General features: G+C 48.0%; 1 protein-coding gene across 1 annotated transcript in view; it reads right to left on the reverse strand.

Annotated features, from left to right (window-relative positions):
- The window catches only part of kiaa0895l, a 70,433-nt gene extending 69,922 nt beyond the window's left edge, over positions 1 to 511 (reverse strand). The window contains exon 1 of the transcript XR_009794406.1: positions 497 to 511. The gene's annotated coding sequence lies outside the window, so the exon portion shown is untranslated. The remainder of the gene's footprint in view (positions 1 to 496) is intronic.
- Positions 512 to 19,487: the final 18,976 nt, after the last annotated feature.

The raw sequence follows: 19,487 nt of genomic DNA on the forward strand, positions 1-19,487 counted from the left end.
CACGTTGGCTCAGCATGAAAGCGTTGGCCTCACAGTCTGAGGTCCAGGGTCCTATCCCGGAGCTACCAGTGTAGAGTTTGCATGTTCTCCCCATGCCTGTGTGGGTTTCCTCCCACATCCCATAAGCATGCAACATTAATGGATCACTCTAAATTGCCCCTAGGTGTGATTGTGAATGGGACTGTTTGTCTCAATGTTCCCTGCGATTGGCTGGCAACCAGTTCAGAGTGTACCCTGCCTCCTGCCCGTTGACACCTGAGCCACTGTGCCAACGCAGTTTCATGGATGAAATGATATTTTATATCAATATGTTTACACCTGTTTTATTGAAAGGATCGGTGCTGGTCGGCGCTCAGGAGACAAAGATGACACTCAACAAAAGACCAACATTCCCAAATGCTATTTAGCCTCAATAACTGCCATATTTATTTCGACCAAATGCAAGTTCTCAAAACACAGTTGACATTGCGTGAAATCAATCATATGAGCCCCTTACCGATGCCGAGAAGGTGGAGAGCCAGTCACCCAGGTAGAGGTCCGCTTTGTCAACCAGCTGGACGTCCGTACGAAACCCGCAGCAGACTCTACCTGTTTGTACTCTGCATCTCTCTATTATACTTTTCAGTTGCGTGCGAGAGAAAGGGCGGGTGGCCTACCCGTCCCACCTGGCGCCGCAACAATTGTAGCCAATTTACTATTGACACCTCAGTGTGTCCTTCAAGCTCTGAGAAACAGCAGTCAAGATATCCCACAACAATGTCCGTCTTTGAACAAGATAGAATGCGAAAAACAAGTGAGATATGCATGTGAACGAGATAAAACAAGTGAGAGTGAAACAGTCAAGACGTCTTGACCAGAAAAACAAGTGAGATATAAAAACAGGTGAGTGAAAAACAATTTATATAACCGTGGTTGCACAATACATTCGGGTATTCGACGGTTTTGGGAAGCATCACTAATTAACACTCCTTTCAACACCTTTGTCGATCAACTGGGCTCCTGGCGAGTGCAATAGCTCCTTGGTTGTCATCGAATACCTTGGTTTTAGCATATTGATATTTATCAAGGCGGGAGAGTGGAGCAGCTGGAAAGCATTGGCCTCACAGTTCTGAGGACCTGGGTTCAATCCCAGCCCTCCCTGTGTGGAGTTTGCATGTTTTCCCCGTGCCTGGATGGGTTTTCTCCGGGCACTCAGGTTTCCTCCCACATCCCAAAAAACATGCAACATTAAAGTCCCACTCACACCAAAAATCAGATTTTAAAATGGGTATTGTTATCACAAATAATATTAATCACGTTGATGATAATACCAGTCAGAAAAGGTGAGCTGGGAGCATTTTATAGAAGCACAAAGTTGTGTAAGTCTCACTCGACACAATGTGCATCCCAGTGGCGGCCATATTTGTCTGTGACGTCATGTCCAGACATCACGCTGGATCCCTGGCATTGAAAACAGGCTGTGCAGAATGCAATGGCAGATGGACAAGAGCTATTTCTGGATTTTTTTGAAGCCCATTCTGAGGCTGAAGCTATTTTTGAGGATGAAAACATCTCAGAAGCGAGTGGAGCGACCTGGGCTGTTTTACCCTGTCATTTCGAGCCATATTTAGACGTTATGTAGATCACTTCTCCATTGACATCAGACTCCCCTATAGACCCAGACGACTGGGGAGACGAACACGAGGGACCTGATGAAATATTCTAAATGACTGGCCCATAAATCTTTGATGTCCAAACCCTTTTACAGGTCTTGTGTATGTAGCGTACTCAGGAGGACCCATGCCAGGCAAAGCAAATAAGTCAGGGGTGCCCAAAGACCGGTGGCCGGTGGGGGGAGAGCTCCTTTCTCCTCCCCGCCCCTGGTATAATAAAGACCGGTGGCCGGTGGGGGGAGAGCTCCTTTCTCCTCCCCGCCCCTGGTATAATAAGTAAATATGTGCCACCAGGATTTGAATTAAAAATGTCACTGTAAATTTTATGTTATAAAATTCACATTGTTGTCTCAAAATGATCACATTTTCAATAGCTGTGTTTCAGTTTAAATTTTCAATTTTAACAAATTTTCCATACAAAAAACTTCAACCTTTAAAATTCAAACGCAATATTTTCTCCTGAGATTCAACTGGCTGCAATTCACTGTCTGAAATTCAACTGGTTACTATTCGCTGTCTGAAATTCATCGTCTAAATTCAGGTTTAAGAAGGCAGGGTTACTCTCGGTCAGAACCCAACACCCAGCCAATCCAGTTACGCTTTCTTCGTCACGTGACGTTACATACTAAGAAAGCGTAACTGGATTGGCTGGGTGTAAAGGTTGAAATTTTTTATATGGCAAATTTAGAATTACCAATGATGAAATAGAATGACCAAGTCACAAAAATCTACCCACTTCAAAGATGCAAAATGTATATTTATTTTAAAGTATTTTGATGATTCTTTATGTGTAAATGTATGTTTTGTGCCTTGAATAACCACATGAGCCAATATTGCACAACACAACATACTTAACTATGAACATTTTTTGTAAAGATCTGAGTTCACGTTGATGATTATCATACGAATGAAAATGCACACATGGGCTGTCACTCATGTCAGTAGACTCATCCAAATGCAGTGAGAAACACTCACAAGCTCTGATGTCCTTCCACATTTGCTGTGTTAAGTTCTCAGCCATGGCTTCACAGTGGCATGTAACTGTACTCCTTCGCAGTTGTAGAGCTTTATTGAAGATAATATGGCCGCTTAATGTTTAAAAGATTGGAACAATGAGTCAGTTATGCCTCTTTTACCATCTTTCCATCTTGGAAATGGGGTCCCCTATCCGACACCACGTCGGAGGCAAGCCGTGGTACCGGAACACTTTGTCCAAAAGAAGCTTGGTGGTCGACTTGGCGGAGGGGATTTTCGGCAGCGGGTTGAAGTGAACAATTTTTGAGAAGCGATCCACTATTGAAAGCACGGCAGTGTGTCCTTGTGAAGGTGGAAGACCGGTCATGAAATATAGGGAGATGTGGGACCATGGACATCGAGGAACGGGCAATGGATGAAATTCCCCCGCAGGCCGTTGCCGGGAGGGTTTGCTGCGACTCTCGTGAGGATGGAAAATGGATGGATGGATATGCACCACACATTTTCAATGGGAGACAGATCTGGATTGCTAGCAGGCCATTTGAGTACTCACACCTGTGTAATATGACCACACTGGAGTAACACGTGGAGTGTAGCTTGACATTTCCTTGCTGAAATAAGGGGGGGGCTTGAAAAAGATGTTGATTGGATGGCAGGATTAATGTTGCCTTCACAGATGTGCAAGTTATGCATACAATGGGCATTAACACACATCCATATCATAACAGAGGGTGCTCCAGAGTGCAGCTGTTTGTCTCTATGTACCCTGTGATTTCCTGGCAACCAGTTCAGGATGTACCCTGCCTCCTGCCTGTTGACGGTGTCGCGACCCATCGGAACGGAGGTAGGACCAAATGCAGGAGTCGGGAGACGCAGATGTAATTCGGGAAAAACATTTGTTCCACGGTCGGGGATCGGACAGGCAGTCAGGTGCAGCAGTGGTAGTCAGGACGTCGGGCGCAGAGAGCAGGCAGGCAGGGCAGGCAGGAGTCGGTACACGGGAGATCGATCAAAGCAGGCAGGAGTATCAAAGGAGTCAGGCTTACGGGGTCGGTCGGAGAACAGGCGGAGGTCGGTACACATGGGTTGACGATCAGGGATATAGGAGTGCTGGAACGGGGCATGAGTTGCAACGATCTGGCGCCGGACCAGTCATCCCCATGGTCCTATATACACCGGGGCCAATCAGTCAGCATGAGGCGCAGGTGTGCGCCTCCCAATCAGCGCGAGCGCGCGGGCACCCGCACAGCCAGGGCTGGACCTGCAGGACCATGACAGAACCCCCCCCCTTCTAAGGGACGTCTCCCAGACATGCCTAAACAAAAGAAACACAGACAAGAATTAACATATCAAGGGGCAAGTGGAAGGGGGTCCGGAGGAGGGCACCCCCACCCCACCCCAGTCTGGTGGCCATCCAGGCCACCAAACGCGAGGCGTCCGGGTGGACAGGTCAAGAGGACGACCCGGACGCCAAGCACCAGGATCCCCACGGGGCGATTCGGGTGAACGTCCTCGGTGAGGAACCCACTGGCGAAGCAGGAACCATAACAAGGCATGCAACAGCTCAGAACAAAGGCCTCCCCAGATGCGGCCGCGGGCCGGTTGCCGACGAAGCAGGAGTGTGGGGCGACCGCGGAACCGTCGCCGTTGTCTGCTGGTCAGGAACATGAGGCGGCCTCAGAACCGTCGCCGCCATCTGCTGGACAGGAACATGCGGATGCCGATGAGCCGTCGCCATCCTCTGTTACCGTCGAGACAGGGGCGTGGAACGACCGCGTGCCAGTCGCCGTCAAAGCAGGAACGGGTGGCAGCCGTGGATCGGTCGCCGACAAAGCAGGAGCAGGGGGTGGCCGTCGATCGGTCGGCGTCGAAGCAGGAGCGTGAGGCGGCCTCGAGCCGGTCGTCGACGGAGCAGGAGCGTTGAACGGCCACGGACCGGTCGCTGCCGGCACTCCTGAACACGGACGAGAGGCGGCTGCGGAGCCGTCGCCACCTCTTTGACGGGAACGTGAGGCGGTGGCGCCACCACCTCCTGGACGGGTACGTGAGGCGGCTGGGGAACCCTCGCTTGATACAGCGACGAGGTAATGGCGCGGCGGTGGATCCGTTGCCACAGCGGCCTGGGCGTAGCGAGGTGGAGGATCCCTTCCCACTGCAACGTGCGCTTGGCTTGGTAGCGGATCAGTCACCACTGCCGCGTGAGCATATGTCAGAAACGAGTCCATTGAAACTGCAACGTGGGCGTGTCTTGGGAGCAGATCCGTTGCGACAGCAACATGAGCCTTGCTTGGTCGCGGGTCCATCGCTACTGCGATGTGCGCGTGACATGTCCGGAAGTCCATTACCACAGCAACGTGGACCTTGCTCGGTAGCGGATCCGTAGCCACTGAAGCGTGAACCTGAGTCAGTAGCGACCGCGACGTCAGCGTAGCTCGGCTGGTTCTCTAATCCTTGCCGGACCTGGGCCGTGAGGACTGCCAGTTCGGCGCTCCGCTCTATCTCTGCCCGTATTCCGCGGAAGAACACCTAGTAATTCACCAGCCCCACCTCCCTCTGGGCTGGAAGCTTCGCCACCAGCTGCGGGTCTGCCGGTTTAACCGTTGCCGGTGAGGAGTGGGTGGACAAGGATCCCGTCTTTGTTGCAGTGCAGTGGGAGGTACAAGGGACGTCTCCTCTAGCCGCCACGCGGAGCTCCCGGGTAGATGGCCAAGCGGGTTCCCACAAACAGATTGGGGAACTCAGACCTACCAGGCGAAGACACTCGGGAGCTCGAGACGCAGGGAGGTGAAACAAACTGACTGGGATGAGCGAAGAGATTCATAGTCGAAATAATCTGAGTCATAGTCAGGCAGCCGCTCATATAAATCACGGTCCTCCTCGTAGTCCAAAAAATCAGAGTCCAAAAGAATGGGAGGTGCTGGACGGGTCGTGGTCGGGACGTATTCATAGCTTGCCGGCGGAGCGTGTGACACGGAAGCGGAGGACGTCATGGAACCTACCCGGGAGACGCAGACGTAAAACGGGAAAAACGTTTATTGTTCAATAGTCAGGGATCGGGCAAGCAGTCAGGTGCAGCAGCGTTATTTAGGACGTCGGGCGTAGAGAGCAGGTCAGCGGGCAGGCAGGAGTTGGTACACGGGAGATCGATCAAAGCAGGCAGGTGACGATCAGGGATACGGGAGCGCTGGAACAGGGCATGAGTTGCAATGATCTGGCACCGGACCAGTCGTCTCCATGTTCCTATATACACCGGGGCCAATCGGCAAGCATGAGGCGCAGGTGTACGCCTCCCAATCAGCGCAAACGCGCGGGCACCCGCACAGCCAGGGCTGGACCGGCAGGACCATGACAGACAGCTGGGAAATGCTCCAGAACTGCCATGACCCTCGTGAGGATAAGCGGCTAAGAAAATGCATGGATGGATGGATGGATGGATGGATGGATGGATGGGTGGAAGGATGGATGGAGGAATAAAAACGGGGGGCAGTGGGGCGCAACTGGTTGGAGCATTAGCCTCACAGTTCTGTGAACAGAGGTTCAAATCCTGGGCCCTGCTTGTGTGGAGTTTACATGTTCTCCCCATATCTGCGTGAGTTTTTTCTAGACACTCCACACACATCCCAGAAACATGCATTAATTGGAGACTCTAAATTGTCCGTAAGTGTGGTTGTGAGTAACTTAATGACCATTAAATTGAGCTAATGTTGTTATTGGCAAAGCCAAAACAACAGCTAAAAGATCTGTAACTTACTGAGTGGTCTGAAATATCCAAGTTTGGGTAGTCACACAACCTCACTGTATATTAATGGTCGTTTTTTTTCAATATGACTTACTTTTATTGGGGCACAAAGCCTCAAAAGGTTTTGCATGTGATCATGTGACTGCTTTGTGACATTGAATTGGTGAACTGGAGTACAATAACCACTAACGGCGACGTTGAATTAGCACAATGGTGGAAAGGGAAAAATCCATCCATCCATCCATCCATCCATCCATCCATCCATCCATCCATCCATCCATCTCTTCCCAGGAGATCCTAAGGTGTTCCCAAGCCAGCCAAGAGATGCAGCGTGTCTTTGGTTGTCCCCGGTATCTCTTTCAGGCGGGACGTGGCCAGAACACCTCACAAGGGAGGCAAAGGCATCCGAATCAGATGCCCCAACCACCTCAACTGGCTCCTCTCAATGCAGCAGAGCAATGGATCAACTCTGAGCTCACGGATGACTGACCTTTTGGCCCTATTTATAAGAGAGAGCCCAGACACCCTGTGGAAGAAACTAATTTCAGCAACTTGTATCCAGGATCTTGTTCTTTTTGTTCTGACCCACAGCTCATGACCATAGGTGAGGGCAGTACCTTAAATCAACTGGTAAATTGAGAGTTTTGCCTTTTGACTTTGGTACTTTACCACAACGGACAGATACAAAGTCAGTATCACTGCAGACGCTGCTCTGATCTGCCTGTTGATCTCTTGCTCCATTCTTCCCTCACTCATTCGGTAACCCATACTTCGAAAGGACCCTTCATAGGACTTCCTGAAGTACATGGTTGAACACCCTCTCCAAGTCCACAAAACATGTGGACTGGTTGGGCAAACTCCAATGCACCCTCATGCTGAGGGTGTAGAGGCAGTCCACTGTACCACAGCCTGGACAAAAACTACATTTTTCGTGAATCTGAGATACGATTTACTGACAGACCCTCCTCTTCAGCACCCTTGAATAGACCTGACCAGGGAAGCTGAGAAGTGTGATCCCAATGTAGTTTGAACACACCCTCTGGCCCCCAGAAAAAAAGGGGGACCACCACCCCATTCTGTCAATCTAGAGGCACTGTCCCCAATGTCCATGTAAGGTTGCACAGACTTTTCCACAAACATAGCCCCACAACATCCATAGCCTTTAGGAACTCTGGGCAAATCTCATCTACCCTTGGCTTTTTAACCATTTCGGTGAGTTCAGCGGTGATAGGAGAAGCCTACCTCAGAGAACCCAGACTCTGCTTCCTTATGAAAAGGCATTGCAGTGGGATTGAAGAGGTCTTCAAAGTTAAGTCTCTGGGTTATATTTCAGGTCACAGAGCTGCTCGGAAGGAGAATGATTCAGGCAAGGATGATATAAACAAATGCATGATAAAATAATAAATCTAACAGCCACTCACTCTGTGCAACTCCAGAGTGGAAGAGAGTCCAAACCCTCTCAAGATGACTGCTAACGGAGCCCAAGCGGTGTGTGGAGGTGAATCTGACGATATCTAGTCAGAACCTCTGGACCTCACACACCAGCCCAGGCTCCTTCCCTCCCAGAGAGGTGACATTTCAATACCCTAGTGTCAGCTTCTGTTCCCACGGATCAGATCACCAAGGTCCCTCCCTTCGAACACTGCCAAGCACACACTACACCCGACCCCTACAGCCCCTTCACACAGGTGGTCAGCCCATGGGAAGGGGGGCCCATGTTACCCTTTTGGACTGTTTCCTGCCGAGCCCAATGGGTGCAGGCCCAGGCATCAGGCACTTGCCTTCGAGCCCACCTCCAGAGGGGGGCCTGAGCAACCTGCGTCCAGGCAAGGGAAACCTAGATCCAATATTTACTTTCATTCTTGGCATTTATGGAGTTGTATTTTGTCTGGTCCCACACCTAGGACTGTTTTGCCATGGGTGACCCTACCAGGTGCGTGAAGCACCAGACAACTTAGCTCTTAGGGTCGTTGGGACACACAAACCCCTCCACTATGATAAGATGACGGTCCAAGGAGGTGAAGTTTAAAACTGAAGTCTAAAAATAAAATACAATAACATACAATAGTTGATTTTAAAAAATTGAAGCGAGTGGCATGTGGATCATTTTAATGGAGTGAAAGTACTGTTTCTTCTTGGAAAGTAAAAGTAAAAAAGTATGATGCATCAAAACAACTCTGACAAGTACAATCTGTCCAGTGTAACTCAACTAGATGCATCGCCTTCCTATCCAGATCTGGTTGTGGCAAGGTTGTCAAACTTATTTTCATCACGAGCTTTTGTGAATGTGAAAATCAAAGGAGTGTGATTATTACTCATTCGATACACAATTTTCCCTATATTTCTATTTGAATCTCTTATCAGAAGTAAAAAAAAAAAAAAAAATAGTGACAATCAAATATCTTATGCCAAACTACAATTTAAAGGAAAAGTATTGTGGTTTTCCAACTGTGAACAAGATTTGAATTTAACTTCATTTTGCTCTGCTGCTCCACCGTACCACCATTGGAAATTTAGAATAAATTAAAATGGTAAGAGGTGATCAACTTATCTGATAACCCCAAGAGAATAGTAACGTACCAGGCTAGCTTTTGAAGCCCATGCAGCCATTCAGCCGTCTACATATAGGACACCACTGTTGTTTCAAAGGTAAGTTTAATAAGGTCAAGCACAGTTTTAACATCCATCCATCCATTCATCCATTTTCTTAGCTGCTTATTCTCACAAGGGTCGCGGGGAGTGATGCGCCTATCCAGCTGTCAACGGGTAGGGGTACACCCTGAACTGGTTGCCGGCCAATCACAGGGCACAAGCCACACTCACAATCACACCTTAGGGTAATTTTAGAGTGTACAATTAATGTTGTATGTTTTTGGGATGTGGGAGGAAACCAGAGTGCTCAGAGTAAACACACGCAGGTATTGGGAGAACATGCAAACTCCAAACAGGCTGGTCTGGGATTGAACCCGGGACCTCAGAACTGTGAGGCCAATGCTTTGCAGCTGATCCACCGTGCCACCCAGTTTTAACAGCAACACAAACTGTTTGTACTGTCTGTACACTTCTGATACCTACCTCAGTGTCAGAAATCTCATTAACATGTTGTCAAACGCTCCCACCTGTAAGCGGCATCTCCCAATGAACATTTACCCAGAACCTCTGTATCCAAGTTATGTTCTGGGTATGGGTTATATTCTGTCTATGGACCCGCTTAAAAGGCTTGTAGAAGCTTCCAGGAATGTCAAAGCCATTTACATTGAAGATTTGTACTTGGGGTTGTGAATGGAATACTGTCACTCACATTTAAAAAATGTACGGGTGTGGTGAGTCATGCTCGCAGATAAAGTTGCGGGTGTAATTAGGGATGGAATCTCAAGACCTTAAAATAATTCACTGTATCAATATAACATAACTAAAATGAAATTATCATTTCCAATTTCAACTGACATTAGTAGAACATGATATAAACGGTATTTGAAATTTTTCATCTATAAAAATTCTTGATCTGACAAATTTTATCGGAAGCAAAGTTAAATGCACTGGCCTGCCAAGGAATAAAGATGAACGGTCTATACCCGCAAGGTAATGAAAATGCTGAAAATTTAGCTCAACATAATCAGCGTTAGTGGCAACAAGCTTGCGACACATTGTAATAAAACAATTGTGATGTATTGTTGTGGGGGGGCACGCATCGCGGACTGCCGTAAAGAGATGGCCCTTTTGCGAGAACCCGCCTTTATGTGCATGAGATTCACGTCTTTGCCACACCTGAATCAAGCGACGAGGTGGATGATAGTTTAACGTCTTTTTGGGGCACGCCATCACACTGCCTCGCAATCGATGCAATGAGCACCCCTGGCGTAACTGAATTTTCTTTAACATGGGTCATTATGTTGATGACTTTCGACGTAAATGTGCTCGCAGTACGTGAAGCAGCTCTGAACATGCCCTTTCGGCCTAACTTCCATACATGCTTAGTTCGGTTAATTTGCATTTCCTGTTTCCGGGTGAATACCCATTGTTTTGGACCAGCTTGTTTAGGAAACAACGTTTATTAAAAAACACGTAAATTAATGTCAAGACTACACAAAATAAGCTACGTCTTTCAATATCTATTTTTTGTACTTGTGACAAATTTCACGCGCGTGATTTATCATGCTCAACTGTGCAGATTTGCCAGCACGGAGGCGCATGAGTGCGTTCGTGCTCGTCAAATGTGAGTGACTGGAATACCTGGGGATCTCTCCCACAGACCTTCCAAATCAGAATTACTTCCATGTCTCACCTATACCATACAGCCGTTGTGCTTATTCCAAACTTGTCATCACCCTATTAAATGGAGATATCAATCTCATGTCAGTTTGGAAAGACTTACAAGAAGGAAGGCTTGTTGATCTGTCAAAATATGATTTGTATTACTATCTTCCACGTTTCACTAATTGTACCAATATTATTTTAGCATTATTTTACTACTATGTATATCTATTTCATCGCTGTCACACCTCGCCACAAATTGGGCAAACAAGTTTGCCTTTACCATTCCAACTGAATTATTTTGCGTCCACCTTCCGCCTCTTGACATCAAGACACTCACTTGATTATTCCTGCAATGAGAGGTAATTGCAGATGCTGTGCTTGCGTGCCAAATAGATCCTGGTCTTGCCATTCCTGGTTTGGACTAATAACTGATGTGTGGTAATGACCAAGCAGGACAAAACTATCAAGACCTTATTGTTGGATCAGCCCGATCACCTCTGTAGTTCACATTTTTATTTTTCATTCATGTAGTCACTGTTTCTGATCGTCGACTGGGGGGTGATATTAATTTGGATAACAATGTGTTTACTGCTTTCTGTGGTGCTTAAAGTATTAAATTGGACACAACAAGGATTTGTGTAGGAATTTAGAAAACATTCATGGAGTTAAACAATTTGAATAAGTCCATTGCTAAAATGTAACTTATATATGTGAGTTCAGAGCCTAAACTGAAGAGCACATATTCACCCCACTGTATACATGACGGCTAGAATTACAGAATTTCAAGATGAGTTTCAACAGATCTCTAACTTTATGACCCTGCTTTTAAGAAAGGTAGACACACGCATCCCGCCATGACTATCAACCACAGAATAGAAGGCAAGAAAATTCATATTGTTGGATTAATGATAGAACATACTTCCTGCTGAACGTCACAGCCAAGGTGGGAAGCTAAAACAATTGGTCAGATTTTCTTTCAGCAGAGGAGCAATCCTTGTGTTATTTGATGGAAACATCACCATGTTACTACCAGCCCCTACATGTTTTGTTTGTATCACATCTTCATCTAGGAGAAACAGCAATGAAGACTTGATCAGTTGGCACATTTGGGGGACATTATACGTATACCTTTAATAAAGACAGCTTGGGAGTGTTGTTTTTTTCTATATATTATCTCACTGGACACCTTTTTATATGAGGGAATCATTCTGCTTTTTAAATAAAAGATGTTTCATTGAGACTTAACCACACTAAAACATGATACAGCATCAGTATCTCACAAAAGTTATGTTTGGAAATATTTTATTACTAAGTATTGCTACAAAGTGTCATTAGTTAATCATAATTTAATTATATATTTTGAGCACTGCCTTACAGAATCCCTTTCTTTCTCTCTTCGTAGAGTAACAAACATGTACTGTATCTGTTCATACTATTTCATTACATTCTATACTGTGGTTTACCGAATCGTACCCACTGCATTGAACAATACACAATTTTATGGTCACTTTTTCAGTTTGTGACATTGAGGACCTCCACTCTTCAACTCATTGTGGAGCGGGGAGATACCGGAGTCAGTCTCTTAGACAGGAAGACGCACGGGTGAACTCTTCCATTCCTTGCACACCTCTGGGAGAGTACTGCTCCCATTCCCGATGTCCGATGCATCCACCTCCACAACAAACTGCCTCTCTGGATCTGGCACGATGAGGACAGGAGCTGTGGTGAAACTCGACCTAAGTCTGTCGAAGGTCTCCAGGCAGGTCACATCCCACTCGAATGAGTTGTGGGGTGAAGTAAGGGCGTGCAAGGGGGCAGCAATGGAACTGAAGTTCCTGATGAACTTGTGGTAGAAGTTGGCGAATCCGATGAACCTCTGCACCTCCCGCGATTGGTGGGAGTGGGCCGTTGGAGAACCGAGTTGACCTTACTGGGATCCATGTGTATCTATCCCTCGGCCAAGATGTCGGTGGAACAACAACTGCAACACCTCCCTGACGTGTTTGATGTGGGAAGCCTTGTCTGGGGAAAAGATCAGAATGTCGTCGAGGTAGACGAACACATTCTTGTTCAGTCTCTCCCGTAGCACATCATTAATAAAATTCTGAAACACCGCTGGCGTGTTCATCAGGTCAAACTGCATCACCAGGTACTCGCCTGTTGGTGTATTAAAGGCCTTCTTCCATTTGTCCCCTTCTCTGATGCGTACCAGATGGTACGTATTTCGTAAATCCAACTTTGTAAAGATCCGGGCCCCTTGAAGCAGTTTGAATGCGGTAGCAATTAGGGGAAGAGGGTACCTATTCTTGATGGTAATGTCATTGAGTCCCCTGCAATCAATACAGGGCCATAACGAGGTGTCTTTCTTCTTGACCTTTGTCAAGAGGGTTAGAATCCTGCTCTAGTTTGTGATGATGATGGTCAGATGAGTCCTGCCGCTAGCAACTCCTCCACGTACTCCTTCATAGCTTGGTGTTCCAGTTCTGTTAATGGAAAGAGCCTCCCTCGAGGAGGTGAGGTGCTGGGCAACAACTCGATAGCACAATCGTATGGGGGTGGAAGGGATTAGGCCTTTTCCTATGAGAAAACTTCTTTGAGGTCCTCATAACAGGACGGCAGTGCTGGTAACTCCGGTATGGACTTCAATTCCTGTAAGTCGACTGGAGCGATTTGTAAACTCCTCTTTTCTAGAGCCCCAAAACACACCTTACTACATTCTTCGCCTCATGCCCTGATTTGACCGGTGGTCCAGTCAATGTGTAGGTTGTGTCTTTTAAGCCAGGGACTGCCCAAGATGACATTGCTGCTCCGCGAGTTAAATACAGAGATTGAGTACAGTGAGTTACTCTGCAAAGGAGTTTACCATTGACCGCAAATGCGTTGCGGAACCGCTGCGTCTGAAAAGTCACAGCCCCCAAGGCCTCAACTACCCATTGGTTAATCAGGTTTGCGTCCGATCCCGAGTCAATAAAGGCTGTGACAGAATAAGTACAACCCCCCCATGCTCAAGGTGACTCGAAGCAGTGCTCGACTCGATCCCGCCGTGGTGTAATTCATGCATTGGGCGAGAAAGGGTTTGACGTTCCGAGTCGCCAGAGAAGCTTTTGGGCCGGGAGAGAGGTGTGGCCCCGAAGCGGTGAAACTCTGCGACTGGCGGGGTAGTCGGAGCGACCTGGACTGAGGTAGGAACTGTGGCGGCCGCCGTCGGCGTGGCCTTAGTGGCGCTAGCCTGGGAAGCTAGCCAAGGCTCTAATCGGGCACAGATCTCATGAAGTCTCTGATTAGTGACCTGAAGAGCAGTCTCCTGCTCGCCCAGGCATCTTCCTTGGATCTGCAATGAGCGGTGGATGGCTTCTGAGTCAGCTGCGTCTATGTCGTGGCCAGATCGTTCTGTCATAACCAGAACGCTAGGGCGGACCCAAATTCACGACTCGGTAGACAGGAAGGTAGTCAAACGAAGATCTTTATTCGTTCCAAGGTCGAATGCCAGAGAGTCAGTCAGAGAGAGCAGCAGTATCAAGGACGTTAAACTTACTGGGTTGGTTGGAGGACAGGCAGAAGTCAGTACACAGGGGTTCAGGATCAGGAATGCGGAAGTGCGGGAACGAGGCATGGATGGCACCGATCTCGCAAAGCCAGACCATCCGCTGGGTCCTGTATATACTGGGCTTCATTATAACTGATGAGCCAAAGGTGTGTGCCTCCTAGTCAATGCATGTGTGCAGGGGACCTGATAAGCCAGGGCTGGACCGGTAGGACCATGACAGATGACTTCGCTGTGGTGGAGCAAGATTTTTTTTCATGGGCACGAGGCTGGACCCAAATGCAGAACTCCAAGCCAAAGGCATAATGTTGAGGGTGGTGTTATTCCAGGCTAAGGTCATACACACATAAGTAGTCCAAAATAGGCAGAGACACAAAAACGCGAGGCTCGAGGCAAGTCTGAAAAACATGAAATGAGGTCCGATGACTCAAAAACAAAGCAAGACTTGGCTATGATGGCAGAGACATGTTGTAACAAAGGAAAGCACTACAAAACGCTTGCATACTCATGCACTATAAAGCAGTGTACACACAGTAACAGAGTGTGAATGAACTGGCAAATGCCAATGACAGATTCAAGGTTTAAATGCCTGGTCTAATCAGTGTCCAATGCAGAGCAGCTGTGTGACAGCTGTCAGAGGCGGTAACACCCAGGGCAGTGGATTGGCCACGCCCATCGCAGGCAGCACCGCCCAGGGCAGTGGCTTGGCCATGCACCTGACAGAGCCCTCCCAACCAAGGCGTTGATCCCAGATGCGACAGAACAACAAAAAATGACCAGGGAAGGGCAGAGGCAGGCCGGGGGAGGGCACAACCCCCCCGCCCCAGTCTGTCTGGTGGCTGACCAGGCCACTCGAATGGAGGAGTCCGGCTGAGTAGGTCCGGAGGTCGGCCAGGACGCCAAGCACCAGGGTCCCCACGGGGCGTCTCGTGCAGAGGTCCTTGAGGAGGGACTCAAAGGTACAGAAGAAACCAGACGGGGGCAGGTCACGGCTTTGGATGAAGACCTCCCAAGAGGTGGTCACGAGCTGGCGGCTGCCGACGCTGGTAGAGGGCTGCGGAGGCTTGGATGAAAGGCTGTCATGTTTTGGGTGCCGTTGAGGCGTGGACACGAAGCGGTGGTTGGATCAATTGCTGCCCAGGCGTGTTCATCAGGCAGCCGAGAATCAGTCGCCGCTGAAACAGGAGCAGGAGGCAGCCGAGGTGCGGTCGCCGCTGAGGCATGGTTATTGGGCGGCCGCGGACCGGCCGCCGCCGAGGCGGTGTCGTCAGGTGGCCAAAGATTTGTTGCCGGCGAAACAGGAGTGGGTGGCGGCCGAGGATCGTTCGCTGTCGAGGTGTGGTCGTCAGGTGGCCGTGGATCGGTCGCTGCTGGAGCGTTGTCAGGTGGCAGAGGGTCTGTCACTGCAGAGGCGTGGTCGTCAGGCGGCCAAGGATCTGTCACCACTGAAGCAGGAGGCACCCGAAGATCAGTCGCCGTTAAGGCATGGTCATCAGGCGGCTGAGGATCGTTTGCCACTGCAACAGGAGCGGGTGATGGGCATGGATCAGTCCCCCCCCCAAGGCGTGTTCATCAGGCAGCCGAGAATCAGTCGCCGCTGAAACAGGAGCAGGAGGCAGCCGAGGTTCGGTCGCCGCTGAGGCATGGTTATTGGGCGGCCACGGACCGGCCGCCGCCGAGGCGGTGTCGTCAGGTGGCCAAAGGTTTGTTGCCGCCGAAACAGGAGCAGGAGGCGGCCGAGGATTGGTCGACGTTGAGGCGTAGTTGTCAGGTAGCCAGGGATCGGTTGCCATTGAAGCAAGATCTGGAAGGCGGCTGAGGATCGGTCGCTGTCGAGGCATGGTTATTAGGTGGCAGAGGATCGGTCACCGCCGAAACAGGAGCGGGAGGCAGGCATGGATCGGTCCCCCCAAGGTGTGGTCATCAGCCTGCCGTGGGTCGGTCGCCGCTGGAGCGTGTTTGTCAGGCGGTCGAGGGTCGGTCACCGCTGAGACGTGGACGTGAAATGGCCATGGATAGGTCACCACCGGGATAGGCAGCCGTATAGGGGTCGCCAGCAAATCAGGCGGCCGTGGAAGGGTTAGGCGGATGGATGTCCGCTGTGGCTTGGTCATCGCTGGAACAGAAGTGATAGTCCGCTGTGGTTTGGTCGGAGAGTAGCGGGAGGTACAAAGGGCACCCTACTTACGCGTGTTCTCTGGCCTCCACGCAGGGGCCCGGATAGAAGGCCCCTCAGAAAGGATCAGAGGAAAAGGACTTGGGCGGACAGGCTTAAGGAAATTCAGGTCTTCCTCATAATCCGAAAAATCTGACTCCATAATGTTGAGGGTGGTTTTATTCCAGGCTAAGGTCATACACACGTAAGCAGTCCAAAATAGGCAGAGGCACAAAAACGCAAGGCTAGAGGCAAAGTCCAAAAACATGAAACAAGGTCCGATGACTATGAGCCAAAACCAGAAAACAAGAACAAAACCAAGACTTTGCTATGATGGAACAGACACGCTGTAACGAAGGAAAGCACTACAAAATGCTTGCGTACTCACGCCCTATAAAGCAGTGTCCAACACACAGTAACAGAGTACAACAAACTGTCTGATTACACATTCAAGGCTTAAATGCCTGGTCTAATTAATGTCCAATGCAGAGCAGTTGTGTGACAGTTGCCAGAGGCGGTACCACCCAGGGCAGTGACTTTTGCCATGCCCCTCGCAAGCAACACCATCCAGGGTCGTGGCTTGGCCATGCCCCTGACATGTTTTGTATTGAGTACTGTATGGCACCAATACCAGTGTGCTGGCATTTAACAAGCCCATGAGCAACTCATGACAAAGCTGTCCAATTCACTGCAATAATGACAATTTATCAAGTCCAAAAAAACTATTGTGACAATTTTATTAAACGATTTGGTGATATAGTAATTATCATCAGAGGAGGCCCGGCCTTAGCCAATGAGGGCCCTCGGCAAGACTTTATATGGCGCCACCCTCCATCAACAATTTACATGAGCTTACAAAAAAAGTAAATCATTGTTAACAGCAATCATTGTTAACCTTCGCTTTAATTTATTGGATAACATCCATCCATCCATTTTCTTATCCGCTTATCCTCACAAAGGTCTCGGTAGTGCTGGGGCATATCAACAGCAGGAGGCAGGGTACACCCTGAACTGGTTGCTGGCCAATTGCAGGGCACATAGAGACAAACAACAGTAGCACTCACAATCACACCTAGGGGAAATTTAGAGTGTCCAATTAATCTTGCATGTTTTTTGGACGTGGGAGGAAATTGGAGTGCCCGGAGAAAACCTACGTAGGTACGGGGAGAACATGCAAACTCCACACAGGGAGGGCTGGGATTGAACCCGGGTCCTCAGAACTGTGAGCCCAACACTTTCCAGCTGCTCCAATGTACCGCCTTATTGGATAACATGCCACACATTTTTTTCGTTTTTCTTCATTTCAGATTATCATTGACAAATAAATCATGTGTTTAACATGCTATTCCAACACCTAATGGGACAAATCAAAAGCAGTAACAACTTGACCTCTCTTTCTCCCATCCCCCCTTTTTTTTCTTCTTCCCTGCATTATAGACAGTTTTGGTCATTATTACTTGTTTCCAGAGTTCAGTGAGGTCACATTAAAAATTGCCCCTCCTCCAACATCCGTTTTCCAAGTCACTTATCCTCACGAGGGTCTTGGGAGCCTATCACAGCTAACTTTGGGCCAATGGCAGACTACATCCTGAACTGGTCAGCAGTCAGTCACAGGGGGCATATCGACACCATCACTGAGAGGGAACTGATCCCAAACTGCCCGCACCAAAGTCAGGCATGTGTACCACTACACCATCAATGAATAATCATTTGATCATTTGTTATAATATTAATTGGGAATCTCTTTGCATTTGAAACTGTTTTCTGTATTTAAAGAACTCCATGCCTTAGCCTTCATTGACATATAGGGGCAGAAACAGTATACACCACGTCGCCATACAGACAACACAGTTTCAAATGAATTTAGTGTCTTACATGTATTAATTATAATCCACCCCTAGGCCATTTTTGTTTGGATATGTTGTGGACTGGATTTTCCAACAAAGAAACCGTGAAAGTAAAAGTTTATAGTGCTTAAATTTGACCACGCAGTTTTCAACAACCATGGTTTTCAATTTTATTTTAAAGTTTAAAGTTGCACAATTTCTATCCATACATACATACATCCATTCATTTTCTCTGCCGCTTATCCTCACGAGGGTCCCAGGGAGTGCTGGAGCCTATCCCAGCTGTCAACGGGCAGATGGCGGGGTACACCCTGCAGGCCAGGGCACATAGAGACAAACAACCGATCGCACTCACAATCACACTGAGGGGCAATTTAGAGTGTCCAATTAATGTTGAATGTTTTGGGGATGTGGGAGGAAATCGGAGTGCCCGGAGAAAACCCACGCAGGCACGGGGAGAACATGCAAACTTCACACAGGCAGGGCTGGGATCAAACCCGGGACTGTGAGGCCAACGCTTTACCAGCTGCTCCACCGTGCGGCAGGTACAATTTCTAACCTATTATAAAGAAGGAGATATTATGCAGCTTGGATTTGCAAAAAAAAAAAATAAAAAATACTGGTTGATCTCTGGTTCCATTTGGTTGTTAGTTTGGATGTTTTTTTTTTTTTTTTTTTTTTTTGGGAGTTGGGGTGGGGCATTCCATGGAAGAGAAGAGGTATAGGCTTGTTTTCCTTTTCTGGTGACATCTAGTCGGGCCCTCTGGTGACTTACTTCACTTTTACATTGTCAGACAGAGATGGCCACTCAGCAGGGTTAAAAGGAGTTGCTTTTAAAGTTCCTTGGAGTTCAGGAGGGTGACAGGTAGTGGGTCTGGGGGCTGTGGAGAGAGGATCATGCCCAAATTAAACATACATGCAAATTCTCACAATACTTTACAAACTACAATACAGCACAAACATCTCAAGCACAAAATATGGATAATAACAGTAATGTTGTTGTGTTACATGAGGAAGAAAAAGAATCCAGTTTCATTATCTCCTCAACCTTTTGATGGGGAAATAATTATTCTAACTCTAATGTGTCCTATAGTCAACTTGATTACGCAGTCTAATTTGAATAGTATTTTGGTCAGTTATATTCCTTTGTATAATATATTTATTAGCAAATGTACTCTGTTGTGCAACTGTTACCATCTCATACAAGAATGTAGAAGTATTTGATTCCAGATAATGTTAGTAAATTGACATTCAGTCATTCCAGAAGGGCAGGATGGTTTGTACATATTCATATAGGATGTCAACATTCTGACAGAAT

Source organism: Syngnathoides biaculeatus, chromosome 3 (genome assembly GCF_019802595.1).
Source record: "Syngnathoides biaculeatus isolate LvHL_M chromosome 3, ASM1980259v1, whole genome shotgun sequence".
Lineage (NCBI taxonomy): Eukaryota > Metazoa > Chordata > Actinopteri > Syngnathiformes > Syngnathidae > Syngnathoides > Syngnathoides biaculeatus.